Source organism: Misgurnus anguillicaudatus, chromosome 2 (genome assembly GCF_027580225.2).
Source record: "Misgurnus anguillicaudatus chromosome 2, ASM2758022v2, whole genome shotgun sequence".
In the NCBI taxonomy this organism is placed as follows: Eukaryota; Metazoa; Chordata; class Actinopteri; order Cypriniformes; family Cobitidae; genus Misgurnus; species Misgurnus anguillicaudatus.
The window spans coordinates 4,918,444-4,931,062 of NC_073338.2; the positions used below are offsets into that span (position 1 = coordinate 4,918,444).

At 49.1% G+C, this 12,619-nt stretch overlaps 14 non-coding genes across 14 annotated transcripts; 7 read left to right on the forward strand and 7 right to left on the reverse strand.

The window, feature by feature from the left end:
- Window positions 1-761: 761 nt before the first annotated feature.
- On the reverse strand, window positions 762-834 carry trnar-ccu (transfer RNA arginine (anticodon CCU)). The gene has a single exon. It is a non-coding gene; the product is annotated as a tRNA-Arg (tRNA).
- A 144-nt stretch (window positions 835-978) lies between these two features.
- trnal-caa (transfer RNA leucine (anticodon CAA)) lies at window positions 979-1,090 on the forward strand. The gene is made up of 2 exons: window positions 979-1,016; window positions 1,045-1,090. It is a non-coding gene; the product is annotated as a tRNA-Leu (tRNA).
- Window positions 1,091-2,579: 1,489 nt separating this feature from the next.
- trnar-ccu (transfer RNA arginine (anticodon CCU)) lies at window positions 2,580-2,652 on the reverse strand. Its single transcript has one exon. It is a non-coding gene; the product is annotated as a tRNA-Arg (tRNA).
- A 144-nt stretch (window positions 2,653-2,796) lies between these two features.
- Window positions 2,797-2,908, forward strand: trnal-caa (transfer RNA leucine (anticodon CAA)). The gene is made up of 2 exons: window positions 2,797-2,834; window positions 2,863-2,908. It is a non-coding gene; the product is annotated as a tRNA-Leu (tRNA).
- Window positions 2,909-4,397: 1,489 nt separating this feature from the next.
- Window positions 4,398-4,470, reverse strand: trnar-ccu (transfer RNA arginine (anticodon CCU)). The gene has a single exon. It is a non-coding gene; the product is annotated as a tRNA-Arg (tRNA).
- Window positions 4,471-4,614: 144 nt separating this feature from the next.
- On the forward strand, window positions 4,615-4,726 carry trnal-caa (transfer RNA leucine (anticodon CAA)). The gene is made up of 2 exons: window positions 4,615-4,652; window positions 4,681-4,726. It is a non-coding gene; the product is annotated as a tRNA-Leu (tRNA).
- A 1,489-nt stretch (window positions 4,727-6,215) lies between these two features.
- Window positions 6,216-6,288, reverse strand: trnar-ccu (transfer RNA arginine (anticodon CCU)). Its single transcript has one exon. It is a non-coding gene; the product is annotated as a tRNA-Arg (tRNA).
- A 144-nt stretch (window positions 6,289-6,432) lies between these two features.
- On the forward strand, window positions 6,433-6,544 carry trnal-caa (transfer RNA leucine (anticodon CAA)). Its single transcript has 2 exons — window positions 6,433-6,470; window positions 6,499-6,544. It is a non-coding gene; the product is annotated as a tRNA-Leu (tRNA).
- A 1,489-nt stretch (window positions 6,545-8,033) lies between these two features.
- trnar-ccu (transfer RNA arginine (anticodon CCU)) lies at window positions 8,034-8,106 on the reverse strand. The gene has a single exon. It is a non-coding gene; the product is annotated as a tRNA-Arg (tRNA).
- Window positions 8,107-8,250: 144 nt separating this feature from the next.
- On the forward strand, window positions 8,251-8,362 carry trnal-caa (transfer RNA leucine (anticodon CAA)). Its single transcript has 2 exons — window positions 8,251-8,288; window positions 8,317-8,362. It is a non-coding gene; the product is annotated as a tRNA-Leu (tRNA).
- A 1,489-nt stretch (window positions 8,363-9,851) lies between these two features.
- On the reverse strand, window positions 9,852-9,924 carry trnar-ccu (transfer RNA arginine (anticodon CCU)). Its single transcript has one exon. It is a non-coding gene; the product is annotated as a tRNA-Arg (tRNA).
- Window positions 9,925-10,068: 144 nt separating this feature from the next.
- Window positions 10,069-10,180, forward strand: trnal-caa (transfer RNA leucine (anticodon CAA)). The gene is made up of 2 exons: window positions 10,069-10,106; window positions 10,135-10,180. It is a non-coding gene; the product is annotated as a tRNA-Leu (tRNA).
- A 1,489-nt stretch (window positions 10,181-11,669) lies between these two features.
- Window positions 11,670-11,742, reverse strand: trnar-ccu (transfer RNA arginine (anticodon CCU)). The gene has a single exon. It is a non-coding gene; the product is annotated as a tRNA-Arg (tRNA).
- A 144-nt stretch (window positions 11,743-11,886) lies between these two features.
- Window positions 11,887-11,998, forward strand: trnal-caa (transfer RNA leucine (anticodon CAA)). The gene is made up of 2 exons: window positions 11,887-11,924; window positions 11,953-11,998. It is a non-coding gene; the product is annotated as a tRNA-Leu (tRNA).
- Window positions 11,999-12,619: the final 621 nt, after the last annotated feature.

Sequence of the window (12,619 nt, forward strand, 5' to 3'; positions counted from 1 at the left end):
AGCCGCCTTTGCAAAGATGAGGACTCATTGTGAAACGACGTAATGTCTTGTCAGCGTTTTCTCGGAGCCATGCAGGCTTTTAACTAAAGGTCACCTAGCAGAGGATGGTTTCGATCCATCGACCTCTGGGTTATGGGCCCAGCACGCTTCCGCTGCGCCACTCTGCTTACACGTGCCCCGGGCGCGACTCCACCTACCGTCCCTAGCCTAGGAGGCCACACTGATGCAGAATGTTGGCATCATGCCAAGGATTCAGGTGTCTTGAATAAACTCGTAATTAAGAAACAAGGTACAGCTGCCTTTCCAAAGACGAGGACTCGTGGTGAAACGACGTAATGTTTTGTCAGCGTTTTCTCAGAGCCGGAGCCATGCAGGCTTTTAATTAAAGGACACCTAGCAGAGGATGGTTTCGATCCATCGACCTCTGGGTTATGGGCCCAGCACGCTTCCGCTGCGCCACTCTGCTCGAACGCAGCCCGGGCACGACTCAACCTACAGTCCCTGGCATAGCAGGCCACTCTGATGAAGAACGTTGGCACCATGCCAAGGATTCAGGTGTCTTGAATCAACTTGTAATAAAGAAATATGGTACAACTGCCTCTCCAATCGCGGTGAAACGGCATAACGTCCTGCCAGCCTTTCCTCAGAGCCGGAGCCATGCAAGCCTTCGAGAAAAGGGCTCTTAGCAGAGGATGGTTTCGATCCATCGACCTCTGGGTTATGGGCCCAGCACGCTTCCGCTGCGCCACTCTGCTGAATCGCACCCCAGATGGGACTCGAACCCACAATCCCTGGCTTAGGAGGCCAGTGCCTTATCCATTAGGCCACTGGGGCTTGGGGGTCACGCACACGGACCATGTTCTGTTGGACCATCAACATACACAGACATGCTACAATGGATTGCATGACATGTTGGGAGAACAGAGAACTGACATGACTTTGGACACGGTAACATCTGCCTTGAGCCGTTAGCACCGTGTCAGAATGGCCGAGCGGTCTAAGGCGCCAGACTCAAGGGTGTTCGACCTTCTCAGTTTGTGAGGTTTCTGGTCTCCCAATGGAGGCGTGGGTTCAAATCCCACTTCTGACAAAAGGTTTTTGGCGAGGCATTGAAACTATCATAGTTCTCCCTCTGGATGCCTTGGTGCAAGACTCATTCACAACAAGTTTTCAAATGTAAGCACTGTCATCAGTTGGAATATCTGAAAGGGCCAATTTCAAAGTTTCTCCTAGGAAGGAATCTCATTTCCCACAACATGCTCTGAATAAATTCTTTCATTAACATCACTTTGGCAATGGGTGGATCTGAATGTGCCAATTTCAGACTCTCTCCTAGAAATGTCCCACATCCATGGCATTGATGATCAGGCCCCTTTCTCAAAAGCGCGCACGTGTGATTCATGAAAACGAATGTACCCATAGAAAGCACGCGTACGCCTCACTTTCAGACGTGAAATCTATAAATCGCAAATGAGCTTGAAATTGTGCGCAGCTGAACAGTTGCGGAATTTTAATCGATGCCTAATTAATGCCACTGACATATAAAAGAGCGCCTGTCAGTGTTTAAATCCTTTTAGAGCAGCAAAAATGGCTTATATTTCCAAAAACCTACAGCGATCGGACAAGCAAAAGCGCGTGCGTCTGCTCAGACCCTGACATGGCGCTAGGCACTTTTCCACGTCAAAGACAGTTTTAATAAATATGGCCTTTGCCGTGGATTTTGGGGACGCACACTTTACGATCAAATCTGTGCGTACGCGCGCTTTATAAATGAGGCTCCAGGTGTCTTAAATAGGCTTGTAATTAGGAAAAAAGCACAGCCGCCTTTGCAAAGATGAGGACTCATTGTGAAACGACGTAATGTCTTGTCAGCGTTTTCTCGGAGCCATGCAGGCTTTTAACTAAAGGTCACCTAGCAGAGGATGGTTTCGATCCATCGACCTCTGGGTTATGGGCCCAGCACGCTTCCGCTGCGCCACTCTGCTTACACGTGCCCCGGGCGCGACTCCACCTACCGTCCCTAGCCTAGGAGGCCACACTGATGCAGAATGTTGGCATCATGCCAAGGATTCAGGTGTCTTGAATAAACTCGTAATTAAGAAACAAGGTACAGCTGCCTTTCCAAAGACGAGGACTCGTGGTGAAACGACGTAATGTTTTGTCAGCGTTTTCTCAGAGCCGGAGCCATGCAGGCTTTTAATTAAAGGACACCTAGCAGAGGATGGTTTCGATCCATCGACCTCTGGGTTATGGGCCCAGCACGCTTCCGCTGCGCCACTCTGCTCGAACGCAGCCCGGGCACGACTCAACCTACAGTCCCTGGCATAGCAGGCCACTCTGATGAAGAACGTTGGCACCATGCCAAGGATTCAGGTGTCTTGAATCAACTTGTAATAAAGAAATATAGTACAACTGCCTTTCCAATCGCGGTGAAACGGCATAACGTCCTGCCAGCCTTTCCTCAGAGCCGGAGCCATGCAAGCCTTCGAGAAAAGGGCTCTTAGCAGAGGATGGTTTCGATCCATCGACCTCTGGGTTATGGGCCCAGCACGCTTCCGCTGCGCCACTCTGCTGAAGCGCACCCCAGATGGGACTCGAACCCACAATCCCTGGCTTAGGAGGCCAGTGCCTTATCCATTAGGCCACTGGGGCTTGGGGGTCACGCACACGGACCATGTTCTGTTGGACCATCAACATACACAGACATGCTACAATGGATTGCATGACATGTTGGGAGAACAGAGAACTGACATGACTTTGGACACGGTAACATCTGCCTTGGGCCGTTAGCACCGTGTCAGAATGGCCGAGCGGTCTAAGGCGCCAGACTCAAGGCTGTTCGACCTTCTCAGTTTGTGAGGTTTCTGGTCTCCCAATGGAGGCGTGGGTTCAAATCCCACTTCTGACAAAAGGTTTTTGGCGAGGCATTGAAACTATCATAGTTCTCCCTCTGGATGCCTTGGTGCAAGACTCATTCACAACAAGTTTTCAAATGTAAGCACTTTCATCAGTTGGAATATCTGAAAGGGCCAATTTCAAAGTTTCTCCTAGGAAGGAATCTCATTTCCCACAACATGCTCTGAATAAATTCTTTCATTAACATCACTTTGGCAATGGGTGGATCTGAATGTGCCAATTTCAGACTCTCTCCTAGAAATGTCCCACATCCATGGCATTGATGATCAGGCCCCTTTCTCAAAAGCGCGCACGTGTGATTCATGAAAACGAATGTACCCATAGAAAGCACGCGTACGCCTCACTTTCAGACGTGAAATCTATAAATCGCAAATGAGCTTGAAATTGTGCGCAGCTGAACAGTTGCGGAATTTTAATCGATGCCTAATTAATGCCACTGACATATAAAAGAGCGCCTGTCAGTGTTTAAATCCTTTTAGAGCAGCAAAAATGGCTTATATTTCCAAAAACCTACAGCGATCGGACAAGCAAAAGCGCGTGCGTCTGCTCAGACCCTGACATGGCGCTAGGCACTTTTCCACGTCAAAGACAGTTTTAATAAATATGGCCTTTGCCGTGGATTTTGGGGACGCACACTTTACGATCAAATCTGTGCGTACGCGCGCTTTATAAATGAGGCTCCAGGTGTCTTAAATAGGCTTGTAATTAGGAAAAAAGCACAGCCGCCTTTGCAAAGATGAGGACTCATTGTGAAACGACGTAATGTCTTGTCAGCGTTTTCTCGGAGCCATGCAGGCTTTTAACTAAAGGTCACCTAGCAGAGGATGGTTTCGATCCATCGACCTCTGGGTTATGGGCCCAGCACGCTTCCGCTGCGCCACTCTGCTTACACGTGCCCCGGGCGCGACTCCACCTACCGTCCCTAGCCTAGGAGGCCACACTGATGCAGAATGTTGGCATCATGCCAAGGATTCAGGTGTCTTGAATAAACTCGTAATTAAGAAACAAGGTACAGCTGCCTTTCCAAAGACGAGGACTCGTGGTGAAACGACGTAATGTTTTGTCAGCGTTTTCTCAGAGCCGGAGCCATGCAGGCTTTTAATTAAAGGACACCTAGCAGAGGATGGTTTCGATCCATCGACCTCTGGGTTATGGGCCCAGCACGCTTCCGCTGCGCCACTCTGCTCGAACGCAGCCCGGGCACGACTCAACCTACAGTCCCTGGCAACGCAGGCCACTCTGATGAAGAACGTTGGCACCATGCCAAGGATTCAGGTGTCTTGAATCAACTTGTAATAAAGAAATATAGTACAACTGCCTTTCCAATCGCGGTGAAACGGCATAACGTCCTGCCAGCCTTTCCTCAGAGCCGGAGCCATGCAAGCCTTCGAGAAAAGGGCTCTTAGCAGAGGATGGTTTCGATCCATCGACCTCTGGGTTATGGGCCCAGCACGCTTCCGCTGCGCCACTCTGCTGAAGCGCACCCCAGATGGGACTCGAACCCACAATCCCTGGCTTAGGAGGCCAGTGCCTTATCCATTAGGCCACTGGGGCTTGGGGGTCACGCACACGGACCATGTTCTGTTGGACCATCAACATACACAGACATGCTACAATGGATTGCATGACATGTTGGGAGAACAGAGAACTGACATGACTTTGGACACGGTAACATCTGCCTTGGGCCGTTAGCACCGTGTCAGAATGGCCGAGCGGTCTAAGGCGCCAGACTCAAGGGTGTTCGACCTTCTCAGTTTGTGAGGTTTCTGGTCTCCCAATGGAGGCGTGGGTTCAAATCCCACTTCTGACAAAAGGTTTTTGGCGAGGCATTGAAACTATCATAGTTCTCCCTCTGGATGCCTTGGTGCAAGACTCATTCACAACAAGTTTTCAAATGTAAGCACTGTCATCAGTTGGAATATCTGAAAGGGCCAATTTCAAAGTTTCTCCTAGGAAGGAATCTCATTTCCCACAACATGCTCTGAATAAATTCTTTCATTAACATCACTTTGGCAATGGGTGGATCTGAATGTGCCAATTTCAGACTCTCTCCTAGAAATGTCCCACATCCATGGCATTGATGATCAGGCCCCTTTCTCAAAAGCGCGCACGTGTGATTCATGAAAACGAATGTACCCATAGAAAGCACGCGTACGCCTCACTTTCAGACGTGAAATCTATAAATCGCAAATGAGCTTGAAATTGTGCGCAGCTGAACAGTTGCGGAATTTTAATCGATGCCTAATTAATGCCACTGACATATAAAAGAGCGCCTGTCAGTGTTTAAATCCTTTTAGAGCAGCAAAAATGGCTTATATTTCCAAAAACCTACAGCGATCGGACAAGCAAAAGCGCGTGCGTCTGCTCAGACCCTGACATGGCGCTAGGCACTTTTCCACGTCAAAGACAGTTTTAATAAATATGGCCTTTGCCGTGGATTTTGGGGACGCACACTTTACGATCAAATCTGTGCGTACGCGCGCTTTATAAATGAGGCTCCAGGTGTCTTGAATAGGCTTGTAATTAGGAAAAAAGCACAGCCGCCTTTGCAAAGATGAGGACTCATTGTGAAACGACGTAATGTCTTGTCAGCGTTTTCTCGGAGCCATGCAGGCTTTTAACTAAACGTCTCCTAGCAGAGGATGGTTTCGATCCATCGACCTCTGGGTTATGGGCCCAGCACGCTTCCGCTGCGCCACTCTGCTTACACGTGCCCCGGGCGCGACTCCACCTACCGTCCCTAGCCTAGGAGGCCACACTGATGCAGAATGTTGGCATCATGCCAAGGATTCAGGTGTCTTGAATAAACTCGTAATTAAGAAACAAGGTACAGCTGCCTTTCCAAAGACGAGGACTCGTGGTGAAACGACGTAATGTTTTGTCAGCGTTTTCTCAGAGCCGGAGCCATGCAGGCTTTTAATTAAAGGACACCTAGCAGAGGATGGTTTCGATCCATCGACCTCTGGGTTATGGGCCCAGCACGCTTCCGCTGCGCCACTCTGCTCGAACGCAGCCCGGGCACGACTCAACCTACAGTCCCTGGCATAGCAGGCCACTCTGATGAAGAACGTTGGCACCATGCCAAGGATTCAGGTGTCTTGAATCAACTTGTAATAAAGAAATATAGTACAACTGCCTTTCCAATCGCGGTGAAACGGCATAACGTCCTGCCAGCCTTTCCTCAGAGCCGGAGCCATGCAAGCCTTCGAGAAAAGGGCTCTTAGCAGAGGATGGTTTCGATCCATCGACCTCTGGGTTATGGGCCCAGCACGCTTCCGCTGCGCCACTCTGCTGAAGCGCACCCCAGATGGGACTCGAACCCACAATCCCTGGCTTAGGAAGCCAGTGCCTTATCCATTAGGCCACTGGGGCTTGGGGGTCACGCACACGGACCATGTTCTGTTGGACCATCAACATACACAGACATGCTACAATGGATTGCATGACATGTTGGGAGAACAGAGAACTGACATGACTTTGGACACGGTAACATCTGCCTTGGGCCGTTAGCACCGTGTCAGAATGGCCGAGCGGTCTAAGGCGCCAGACTCAAGGGTGTTCGACCTTCTCAGTTTGTGAGGTTTCTGGTCTCCCAATGGAGGCGTGGGTTCAAATCCCACTTCTGACAAAAGGTTTTTGGCGAGGCATTGAAACTATCATAGTTCTCCCTCTGGATGCCTTGGTGCAAGACTCATTCACAACAAGTTTTCAAATGTAAGCACTGTCATCAGTTGGAATATCTGAAAGGGCCAATTTCAAAGTTTCTCCTAGGAAGGAATCTCATTTCCCACAACATGCTCTGAATAAATTCTTTCATTAACATCACTTTGGCAATGGGTGGATCTGAATGTGCCAATTTCAGACTCTCTCCTAGAAATGTCCCACATCCATGGCATTGATGATCAGGCCCCTTTCTCAAAAGCGCGCACGTGTGATTCATGAAAACGAATGTACCCATAGAAAGCACGCGTACGCCTCACTTTCAGACGTGAAATCTATAAATCGCAAATGAGCTTGAAATTGTGCGCAGCTGAACAGTTGCGGAATTTTAATCGATGCCTAATTAATGCCACTGACATATAAAAGAGCGCCTGTCAGTGTTTAAATCCTTTTAGAGCAGCAAAAATGGCTTATATTTCCAAAAACCTACAGCGATCGGACAAGCAAAAGCGCGTGCGTCTGCTTAGACCCTGACATGGCGCTAGGCACTTTTCCACGTCAAAGACAGTTTTAATAAATATGGCCTTTGCCGTGGATTTTGGGGACGCACACTTTACGATCAAATCTGTGCGTACGCGCGCTTTATAAATGAGGCTCCAGGTGTCTTGAATAGGCTTGTAATTAGGAAAAAAGCACAGCCGCCTTTGCAAAGATGAGGACTCATTGTGAAACGACGTAATGTCTTGTCAGCGTTTTCTCGGAGCCATGCAGGCTTTTAACTAAACGTCTCCTAGCAGAGGATGGTTTCGATCCATCGACCTCTGGGTTATGGGCCCAGCACGCTTCCGCTGCGCCACTCTGCTTACACGTGCCCCGGGCGCGACTCCACCTACCGTCCCTAGCCTAGGAGGCCACACTGATGCAGAATGTTGGCATCATGCCAAGGATTCAGGTGTCTTGAATAAACTCGTAATTAAGAAACAAGGTACAGCTGCCTTTCCAAAGACGAGGACTCGTGGTGAAACGACGTAATGTTTTGTCAGCGTTTTCTCAGAGCCGGAGCCATGCAGGCTTTTAATTAAAGGACACCTAGCAGAGGATGGTTTCGATCCATCGACCTCTGGGTTATGGGCCCAGCACGCTTCCGCTGCGCCACTCTGCTCGAACGCAGCCTGGGCACGACTCAACCTACAGTCCCTGGCATAGCAGGCCACTCTGATGAAGAACGTTGGCACCATGCCAAGGATTCAGGTGTCTTGAATAAACTTGTAATAAAGAAATATAGTACAACTGCCTTTCCAATCGCGGTGAAACGGCATAACGTCCTGCCAGCCTTTCCTCAGAGCCGGAGCCATGCAAGCCTTCGAGAAAAGGGCTCTTAGCAGAGGATGGTTTCGATCCATCGACCTCTGGGTTATGGGCCCAGCACGCTTCCGCTGCGCCACTCTGCTGAAGCGCACCCCAGATGGGACTCGAACCCACAATCCCTGGCTTAGGAGGCCAGTGCCTTATCCATTAGGCCACTGGGGCTTGGGGGTGACGCACACGGACCATGTTCTGTTGGACCATCAACATACACAGACATGCTACAATGGATTGCATGACATGTTGGGAGAACAGAGAACTGACATGACTTTGGACACGGTAACATCTGCCTTGGGCCGTTAGCACCGTGTCAGAATGGCCGAGCGGTCTAAGGCGCCAGACTCAAGGGTGTTCGACCTTCTCAGTTTGTGAGGTTTCTGGTCTCCCAATGGAGGCGTGGGTTCAAATCCCACTTCTGACAAAAGGATTTTGGCGAGGCATTGAAACTATCATAGTTCTCCCTCTGGATGCCTTGGTGCAAGACTCATTCACAACAAGTTTTCAAATGTAAGCACTTTCATCAGTTGGAATATCTGAAAGGGCCAATTTCAAAGTTTCTCCTAGGAAGGAATCTCATTTCCCACAACATGCTCTGAATAAATTCTTTCATTAACATCACTTTGGCAATGGGTGGATCTGAATGTGCCAATTTCAGACTCTCTCCTAGAAATGTCCCACATCCATGGCATTGATGATCAGGCCCCTTTCTCAAAAGCGCGCATGTGTGATTCATGAAAACGAATGTACCCATAGAAAGCACGCGTACGCCTCACTTTCAGACGTGAAATCTATAAATCGCAAATGAGCTTGAAATTGTGCGCAGCTGAACAGTTGCGGAATTTTAATCGATGCCTAATTAATGCCACTGACATATAAAAGAGCGCCTGTCAGTGTTTAAATCCTTTTAGAGCAGCAAAAATGGCTTATATTTCCAAAAACCTACAGCGATCGGACAAGCAAAAGCGCGTGCGTCTGCTCAGACCCTGACATGGCGCTAGGCACTTTTCCACGTCAAAGACAGTTTTAATAAATATGGCCTTTGCCGTGGATTTTGGGGACGCACACTTTACGATCAAATCTGTGCGTACGCGCGCTTTATAAATGAGGCTCCAGGTGTCTTGAATAGGCTTGTAATTAGGAAAAAAGCACAGCCGCCTTTGCAAAGATGAGGACTCATTGTGAAACGACGTAATGTCTTGTCAGCGTTTTCTCGGAGCCATGCAGGCTTTTAACTAAACGTCTCCTAGCAGAGGATGGTTTCGATCCATCGACCTCTGGGTTATGGGCCCAGCACGCTTCCGCTGCGCCACTCTGCTTACACGTGCCCCGGGCGCGACTCCACCTACCGTCCCTAGCCTAGGAGGCCACACTGATGCAGAATGTTGGCATCATGCCAAGGATTCAGGTGTCTTGAATAAACTCGTAATTAAGAAACAAGGTACAGCTGCCTTTCCAAAGACGAGGACTCGTGGTGAAACGACGTAATGTTTTGTCAGAGTTTTCTCAGAGCCGGAGCCATGCAGGCTTTTAATTAAAGGACACCTAGCAGAGGATGGTTTCGATCCATCGACCTCTGGGTTATGGGCCCAGCACGCTTCCGCTGCACCACTCTGCTCGAACGCAGCCCGGGCACGACTCAACCTACAGTCCCTGGCATAGCAGGCCACTCTGATGAAGAATGTTGGCACCATGCCAAGGATTCAGGTGTCTTGAATCAACTTGTAATAAAGAAATATAGTACAACTGCCTTTCCAATCGCGGTGAAACGGCATAACGTCCTGCCAGCCTTTCCTCAGAGCCGGAGCCATGCAAGCCTTCGAGAAAAGGGCTCTTAGCAGAGGATGGTTTCGATCCATCGACCTCTGGGTTATGGGCCCAGCACGCTTCCGCTGCGCCACTCTGCTGAAGCGCACCCCAGATGGGACTCGAACCCACAATCCCTGGCTTAGGAGGCCAGTGCCTTATCCATTAGGCCACTGGGGCTTGGGGGTCACGCACACGGACCATGTTCTGTTGGACCATCAACATACACAGACATGCTACAATGGATTGCATGACATGTTGGGAGAACAGAGAACTGACATGACTTTGGACACGGTAACATCTGCCTTGGGCCGTCAGCACCGTGTCAGAATGGCCGAGCGGTCTAAGGCGCCAGACTCAAGGGTGTTTGACCTTCTCAGTTTGTGAGGTTTCTGGTCTCCCAATGGAGGCGTGGGTTCAAATCCCACTTCTGACAAAAGGTTTTTGGCGAGGCATTGAAACTATCATAGTTCTCCCTCTGGATGCCTTGGTGCAAGACTCATTCACAACAAGTTTTCAAATGTAAGCACTTTCATCAGTTGGAATATCTGAAAGGGCCAATTTCAAAGTTTCTCCTAGGAAGGAATCTCATTTCCCACAACATGCTCTGAATAAATTCTTTCATTAACATCACTTTGGCAATGGGTGGATCTGAATGTGCCAATTTCAGACTCTCTCCTAGAAATGTCCCACATCCATGGCATTGATGATCAGGCCCCTTTCTCAAAAGCGCGCACGTGTGATTCATGAAAACGAATGTACCCATAGAAAGCACGCGTACGCCTCACTTTCAGACGTGAAATCTATAAATCGCAAATGAGCTTGAAATTGTGCGCAGCTGAACAGTTGCGGATTTTTAATCGATGCCTAATTAATGCCACTGACATATAAAAGAGCGCCTGTCAGTGTTTAAATCCTTTTAGAGCAGCAAAAATGGCTTATATTTCCAAAAACCTACAGCGATCGGACAAGCAAAAGCACGTGCGTCTGCTCAGACCCTGACATGGCGCTAGGCACTTTTCCACGTCAAAGACAGTTTTAATAAATATGGCCTTTGCCTTGGATTTTGGGGACGCACACTTTACGATCAAATCTGTGCGTACGCGCGCTTTATAAATGAGGCTCCAGGTGTCTTAAATAGGCTTGTATTTAGGAAAAAAGCACAGCCGCCTTTGCAAAGATGAGGACTCATTGTGAAACGACGTAATGTCTTGTCAGCGTTTTCTCGGAGCCATGCAGGCTTTTAACTAAAGGTCACCTAGCAGAGGATGGTTTCGATCCATCGACCTCTGGGTTATGGGCCCAGCACGCTTCCGCTGCGCCACTCTGCTTACACGTGCCCCGGGCGCGACTCCACCTACCGTCCCTAGCCTAGGAGGCCACACTGATGCAGAATGTTGGCATCATGCCAAGGATTCAGGTGTCTTGAATAAACTCGTAATTAAGAAACAAGGTACAGCTGCCTTTCCAAAGACGAGGACTCGTGGTGAAACGACGTAATGTTTTGTCAGCGTTTTCTCAAAGCCGGAGCCATGCAGGCTTTTAATTAAAGGACACCTAGCAGAGGATGGTTTCGATCCATCGACCTCTGGGTTATGGGCCGAGCACGCTTCCGCTGCGCCACTCTGCTCGAACGCAGCCCGGGCACGACTCAACCTACAGTCCCTGGCATAGCAGGCCACTCTGATGAAGAACGTTGGCACCATGCCAAGGATTCAGGTGTCTTGAATCAACTTGTAATAAAGAAATATAGTACAACTGCCTTTCCAATCGCGGTGAAACGGCATAACGTCCTGCCAGCCTTTCCTCAGAGCCGGAGCCATGCAAGCCTTCGAGAAAAGGGCTCTTAGCAGAGGATGGTTTCGATCCATCGACCTCTGGGTTATGGGCCCAGCACGCTTCCGCTGCGCCACTCTGCTGAAGCGCACCCCAGATGGGACTCGAACCCACAATCCCTGGCTTAGGAGGCCAGTGCCTTATCCATTAGGCCACTGGGGCTTGGGGGTCACGCACACGGACCATGTTCTGTTGGACCATCAACATACACAGACATGCTACAATGGATTGCATGACATGTTGGGAGAACAGAGAACTGACATGACTTTGGACACGGTAACATCTGCCTTGGGCCGTCAGCACCGTGTCAGAATGGCCGAGCGGTCTAAGGCGCCAGACTCAAGGGTGTTTGACCTTCTCAGTTTGTGAGGTTTCTGGTCTCCCAATGGAGGCGTGGGTTCAAATCCCACTTCTGACAAAAGGTTTTTGGCGAGGCATTGAAACTATCATAGTTCTCCCTCTGGATGCCTTGGTGCAAGACTCATTCACAACAAGTTTTCAAATGTAAGCACTTTCATCAGTTGGAATATCTGAAAGGGCCAATTTCAAAGTTTCTCCTAGGAAGGAATCTCATTTCCCACAACATGCTCTGAATAAATTCTTTCATTAACATCACTTTGGCAATGGGTGGATCTGAATGTGCCAATTTCAGACTCTCTCCTAGAAATGTCCCACATCCATGGCATTGATGATCAGGCCCCTTTCTCAAAAGCGCGCACGTGTGATTCATGAAAACGAATGTACCCATAGAAAGCACGCGTACGCCTCACTTTCAGACGTGAAATCTATAAATCGCAAATGAGCTTGAAATTGTGCGCAGCTGAACAGTTGCGGATTTTTAATCGATGCCTAATTAATGCCACTGACATATAAAAGAGCGCCTGTCAGTGTTTAAATCCTTTTAGAGCAGCAAAAATGGCTTATATTTCCAAAAACCTACAGCGATCGGACAAGCAAAAGCGCGTGCGTCTGCTCAGACCCTGACATGGCGCTAGGCACTTTTCCACGTCAAAGACAGTTTTAATAAATATGGCCTTTG